Source organism: Helicoverpa zea, chromosome 8 (genome assembly GCF_022581195.2).
Source record: "Helicoverpa zea isolate HzStark_Cry1AcR chromosome 8, ilHelZeax1.1, whole genome shotgun sequence".
Classification (NCBI taxonomy): domain Eukaryota; kingdom Metazoa; phylum Arthropoda; class Insecta; order Lepidoptera; family Noctuidae; genus Helicoverpa; species Helicoverpa zea.
Genome location: NC_061459.1, coordinates 11,821,176 through 11,828,019, shown reverse-complemented (window position 1 = coordinate 11,828,019; position 6,844 = coordinate 11,821,176). Strand labels below are relative to the sequence as shown.

At 34.0% G+C, this 6,844-nt stretch overlaps 1 long non-coding RNA gene across 1 annotated transcript; it reads right to left on the bottom strand.

Moving 5' to 3' along the window:
• Positions 1-4,880: 4,880 nt before the first annotated feature.
• LOC124632546 lies at positions 4,881-6,400 on the bottom strand. Its single transcript, XR_006984639.1, has 3 exons — positions 6,315-6,400; positions 5,415-5,523; positions 4,881-5,084 (listed from the first exon to the last, which is right to left on the bottom strand). It is a non-coding gene; the product is annotated as an uncharacterized LOC124632546 (long non-coding RNA).
• Positions 6,401-6,844: the final 444 nt, after the last annotated feature.

The window sequence follows — 6,844 nt, the reverse complement described above, 5'->3', positions numbered from 1 at the left end:
CAATATCTTGTTTTTTCATGCCTATAATAAACTGCGTTATCATTTTGTTATTGTAAGTGAAGTCTTCAAAAATGCTTTGGCTGATATATCAATTCCTTGTAGACCGATTTCCGGCCAAGGTTACTTGGTTGTTTTCGAAGGAGATCAGCTAGCTGCGGAGGATGTTTATTATGGTTTTGTATTGCACCAACGTACTCCTCGCAGACAGGTGCACTCTCTATTCTCTCACCCTGACAGTCTTGTGGAGCCTAATGTGTAACAACACCAAGTTCGAGATTGTGGGTTACTTTGTAAAAGTTTCTTCAAACCCACACAGAAAATTGAACTCCAGGTAATGTGTTTTGCATAATTTTTACAATAACTTTAAGAGATCGTTATCAAAACTCTTACAGCCAGTTTCTTCATCGAAAGTTAAAGCCAAAGTAAAAGTCAAAGTAATGCCTAAAGTAAAAGTAACGGTCAAATTCAATTTTTCTATTCGTTTTGCTGTCACTTTAGCCTTGAAAAAACGTATTTGACCGTTACTTTTACTTTAGACATTACTTTAACTTTAACTTTTGATGAAGAAACTGGCCGTTAGGCTATGCCTATGAAATGCTAAATACTTAATGGTCAGAAGTTTTACATCTGAGAGAAGCTATGATTGTTAGACAGTACTGTTGTAACCTAAATGACTGTTTGAATTAGAAAACTGTCAAAATTGCATACGAAGTCGTTTCCTAGTTCTGTAGATCAAGGGCGCTCTGACTGATTGCCGACCACGGTAGCTGTTCTCATTTAAGGAGATCAGTCATCTGCGCAGGACATAATTACACTGCATAAGCATTCTCTGTATGTGTTATATGTTCTGTTGAATAATTTTAATTTAAGGAGTCTTTATTTAAGAATACAACAGTTATGTTTTTCTAAGTGTGAAATAAAAGACATCTGGATTTAAAAAATTGTGTATAATATTTTGTTTCATAGTTTTGTTAGGAAAAAAATCATCTCACTATATACTATAATTACGTATATTGATATTGTTCAAAGTAAAATATTGTCACTTTGGGAAGTTCTTCTTTGGCCATTACAAAACATACTTTCAGCATTAACAAATATTCCAGAATAATGACACAATCCTTTGTCACACTTATCACACCGCAGCTGAAACAAATAACAAGTTTGTGAATTATAAAAACACGTTTTTACTGAATACACTTATAGTTCGTAGGTCGAGTAAAGTTTGTATGTCTGTGTATTCCATGATCAGGTCTCATTTTCTATTCAAATTGTGCCAAATAGCTTTAACTGCCTCGTTGGTCTAGCTGTCGCAAGCGCGGCTGCTGTGCACTAGATCTCGAGTTCAATTCACGGGTTGGGGCCGCTTTTTTGGGTTCTAGAAACTTTTACAGCCTTTAGCCTGGAAGTTGATACACGTACAACGGCGAGCACGTTAATGTCGGTCCTGCGCCTGATCTCTTTCCGGTCGTGTCGGATTGCCGTCTCATCGGGCTATGAGAGTTAAGGAATAGTGAGTGCACCTGTGTCTGCGCAAATGCTCGTGCACTATAATATGTCCTGCGTATTTGGCATTAGCCAACTACATGAGAACAGCCGCCGTAGCCGATAATCGGCTAGGGCACTTTTTTTGGTGGGAAATCAAAAGTGCAGTGTGAGGGAATGTTAGACTCTTGCTGACTAAAACCCACCATGTTAACTACTCCTTAAGCCTTCTTGTTCCAAGGCCGCGGCAACTCTTTCGAATAATGCCGCAGCTCGAGGCAGGCTTACCCTGGAGGCATTGCGTCAGGAATCTCTTCAGAACCTCCAGCAGAATATCATAGTAGCATGAAGGGACCGATCATCGCAGCTTTGCACAAAGCACTCTGCAATATAAGTCCATTCTTTGACCAGTATCTTGTATGTGGCAATATTTTCATTTTTAAATAATTTGTAAGGTTGTCTTTAAAGCAGTAGTAGTCTGTGAACTTGCAATTTTGTCTTCTATTATTTTAGATTTTCCATGGGGAAAAGGCTAGGCAGATGTTCCCATTTATCAAGTGAAATAAAAAGAAACCTCTGTTGAAACCACATCACAACTTATTGCAGTCTAACCTTGGCCTATTCTCATTCAATTTACATAATTATTATCACAATCATCCGCTTACCTTCTTCTTAAACTGTGATGTAATATTTTGCTCGTTATTTTAGTATTTCTGCCTGTCTAAAATCCCAGTGGCAGCTGACATCATTATCTTAGGGTTAAATTTACTAAATTAAACTGCTGGTCACAATATGATAAGCGCGGATTCATAAAAAGGTCATCTGTATGATTTAGTGTACCTAGCCTATTGATCTATACCAAAGTAATATTAAGAAGCTGGAAAGTTTTTTGATTGCAACTGTTTGAAAAAATATTTTTTTTGGATAGCCAATTAATTGTGGAAGGTTATAGGATACATTTTTGGGTTACGTGGTATCTGGATCAGTACCGATATTTGCGTGCTCACCAATGCACGGCTGTATCAATCATCACCTTCCCTCCTTCATAAACCCACAAAGCGATTTTAGCCCGATCCGGGAATCGAACCCAAGACACCAACCAGCTCTATATAATTGACTCCCATTGAAATCTCATCAAAGTATAATATTTTTATAACGCCCTACTCATCATTGGGACAATAATTCTCATAATGATTATGTCTTTATTGTGACTTTCTGAAAAAGTCTTATTACTTTAATCAAAGACCAATTCCCAATCGTACCAATATTAAGGAAAACATTTAAATAAAAAATATGTGAATTTTTAAAATCTTTATTTGATTCACAAAAAACACTAATGGACACAAGAAATAGTAGACACTTTATAATTTATTTATTACACTTTAAATGTAAGATGTTGAAATACATCGCTTTTCTTTTATAATACGCAATCCATATCCCAACCCCTGTTCTTGAGAATCTTCTGAAAGTAGCCGCATCTGAAATAAAAATAAAACGATATCATTAAGTATACGAAGAACATAGCTTACCTACTTGATTACCTAATCCTTTAGTTCACAAAACGCCTTTGTTCATTTGTGTTGGTCGAACCATTTTGTATACATAAAACTGCAGTTTATCAGACCTCCAAAACCTAGTTACCCATAGTAACATAAGATTTCACGAAAATTCATTTGAAGAAAGTCGGCATAAAATACATGCTATTTATTATTGAATCGCACCTCCCATCCTCTCAATCAAAGTTTAAAGCAAGTAGGTATATATTACCCAATAACGTCAATAAATATGTTAGTATATAGTATTTATAGGCCCCCCCTTGCTATCTTGAAGTGAAAAATTGTCATTTGAAACATCGCACATATTTGAGTACCTACTTGATGGAGTGTAGTGGATTACTGGAATATTTCTTGAATCATTATGTACATATATTCAAATATTAATACTTATATTAATATTATTTATAATAAATAGTTTATTACTTTTCAGGTTCCGGCTGCACTACAGTAAATGATCCACTGCCGAAAGTATTTCCTTGCAGAGATCCGGCAGCAATACTCCCGTTGTTTGACACTACAGGCCGAAAGTTATTCGCTGAAAAAAAAACAGACTGGTCAAATAAAATCGTTATGTAATATTTAACCTAAAGAATAGAAGTCGGAAAACAACAACTTCTATAGTTCCATTATTTGATCAGTAATTATTAAAAAATACAAAATTTATACAGTGAACATATGTTTTCGTGAGATAACGATGACCCTGAATGTTTCTGCGTTAAATAAATAACTCTTTGGTAATACACAAACATAAGTGGGTACTAGTGTATACTCTAAATCATAATCAATTAAAATCTAAATACGTTCATTTATTTTAGACACTCTAATCAACCAAAACCGATTATCATTTTTCTCTCTAGCTAGCTATACAGGACATATTATAGTGCACTAGCATTTGTGTATACACAGAGTGCACTGTAGTTGGTAGGTACTTAGCAACTACAAGACTAGACCAATGAGGTAATCAATTTGAATATTATACTAGTCAATCATAAAATTAACATACCTTGGGAATCGCAATTATACGCTAAAAGCACGATTGCAAAGAATACCACAATACACTTCATCTTGTTCAAGTTATCAAACAGTACTGAAGCTAAAATAATCGTTACTCATATTATAAACACTTATTTATACCTACCAAAGAGATGACTAGAGAGTGAAGTAGTCAGTGTATCTACCTGCCACGCAAGAGGTTACGGGTTCGATTCCTGGTTAAGTTAAACATGTATGTGCATGAATCAATGAAAATGAACAGCAAAGTTTATGAACGAATGTAGGTTTCCTTATAAATTAGTCTTTACATGATGATTATTTTTTTCTTTGAAATGGAAATATCGTTGTTTGTACATTCTGTTGTGTAAGTCTGTAAGTAGGTATAAATTAATGTGTTATTGCTTATTTCCCCTGATAAATACTACTAGTTACATCATGCTGTTTTTGCCGCACTACTATTTTGCAGGCCTTGATAAAACTTAGCCCACAACCACTGATCTCCAGGGAACTATTTCAATAACAATATCCATCTCAATTGGCTCAGCGGTTTTATCGTAAAAGCAGGAGATAAATACAAAATTACTGTTGTATTACAGCACGCTAAGACTGTTAATGAAAATGTTTGTAATTGTGGATGTGTGTAAGGGTAATGTTTGTTATTATTTATGTAAAAAATACTAAACGGATTTTGATGAAACTTTACTGTTATTCAGCTCCTGCATTAGAATTATATAATGCTCCTATAGATCCCCAGAAGTTTTTTAAATCCTTCTTCGAGAAATTGGGTTTCAAATAAGTTAAGAAACCACAATAGAATTTGTATTTAGTAGGTAATAAAAGGCACTTCAGTAAAAGTATAATAATTTATTTAGTTAAGTAGCGTACATTACTTGTATATTTAAACTTATATGATTTATAGAATACTTTATATGTAATTGTTATTATTTATTAAAAGTTAGTCATCAGTCTATTTTCTTCGGCTATTAGCAGAAGTTTTCTAATCACGAACACACGTTCCAAACTACGGAAACAATTTTTTGTAGAAAGCCGCAGCTGAAAAAAAAAACGAGAATTAGAAAAAAATACAAGAAACATTTATAGACACAACATATTAATAGGGGAAAAAATTACATTAAAAATTCAAAAGGGTTTGATAAAAATATCCAGCTAAAAATTCGATAAACAAAGTAATTCCTTTTCACATTTAACAAGACTGCAGTAAGAAGAAACATTAGTAAACTAGCTCCCACCTGAAATACTCTATTCTGTAACTGGACTATTTAACACTAAAATATTATTTCTAATAAGTTTAGCATTTCCTAAGATTAGCGCGATCAAACAAACGACTTTTCAGCTTTATAATACGAGTATAGAATTCCTTACTTGTTCGACGTTCCACCGGAAGAAAATGCACCATTGCCGAAAGTTGACCCATCGACAACTCCAGAAGCGACAGCGCCTTCCGATGCTTGAATATTTCCATGGTTAGTTGCTAAAAATATATTTAGAAGGGTATTAATTACCTTACGTAATGTACATAAAGTAAAACGGGCTATAGATGTTTTATTTTCTCCTCTAAGGCCAGTCAGAAAACTGCGAGACCGGGGCCTAAAGGAGCAGGGAGCCACTCTAAAAACCAAAGGACTCCAATGTAGTCTTAATTTAAATTTAAAAACTTGATGGAAGATCTGTTTTCGTGATTGGTAATTTCTAAATGCATGAGAAGTCCCGGTTTAAATAAAAAAATGTACTACTCAATATCACAGACGAATTGGGCGTTTTACGGCCAGTTTCTTCATCAAAAGTTAAAGTTAAAGTAATGTCTAAAGTAAAAGTAACGGTCAAATTCGTTTTTTCAAGGCTAAAGTGACAGCAAAACTAATAGAAAAATTGAATTTAACTGTTACTTTTACTTTAGACATTACTTTAGCCATAACTTTAACTTTAACTTTTGATGAAGAAACTGGCCGTTAGAGTTCAACTGTGCTGGCAATATGCAAAGATATACATTGTTTCCGATAACCATTTATTATTTTTATTGAACTTGTCTTCTATGACATAATATATCTTGTTTAGCATATTTCAATGTAAACAATTATAATTTCGTCAATCTTTATGTAAATGAAATTAATAAAATCATTTCAATAATAATTGCACTTTGTACCTACGTACTCAATGAAAGTATATGAACAAGATTGCTATAAAATTAGTTGACAGTGATTTTACATTAATTGCTAGCAGTTTTAAAACTGTTTTTTTCCTTCGAAAGTTTAACAAACGTACCTGGGGCTGCATATGACGCAGCAAGAATCACAATAACCAGAAATACTACCGCACACTTCATCTTGTTCAACGCGTGAAATCACACTGAGGTTAAATATAATGGTGCTTTAGTATTTATAATCAGAGAGATTGATAAGATTGAAGCGACATTTACTTTATATGAATTATATAACTTATATTGTAAATATATAGTGACATTTATGTAATAACTAGCTGTTGCCCGCAACTTCGTCTGCGTGGGCAATATAGAATAGTCAAAATACTACTTATCCCGTAGGTGCATTCTTTCACGTGACAGTATAATTAGGATTAGCACTTAGCAGTCGCATAGATTCATTGATCAAGGTTGTGTTGTGGATGTGACCATTTATCTAAACAAAAGAAGTAAAGTTTGTGACGTTGTTCAGCCAATTTGGAAAATTATTACGTATGGTGCGTAAGTAATTTTCACAGGAAACAGCTATAATCTATGTCTACATGCTTTGAGTCTGACAAAGCTGTCATTTGTACATTTTCTGCAGCTGCTGCGA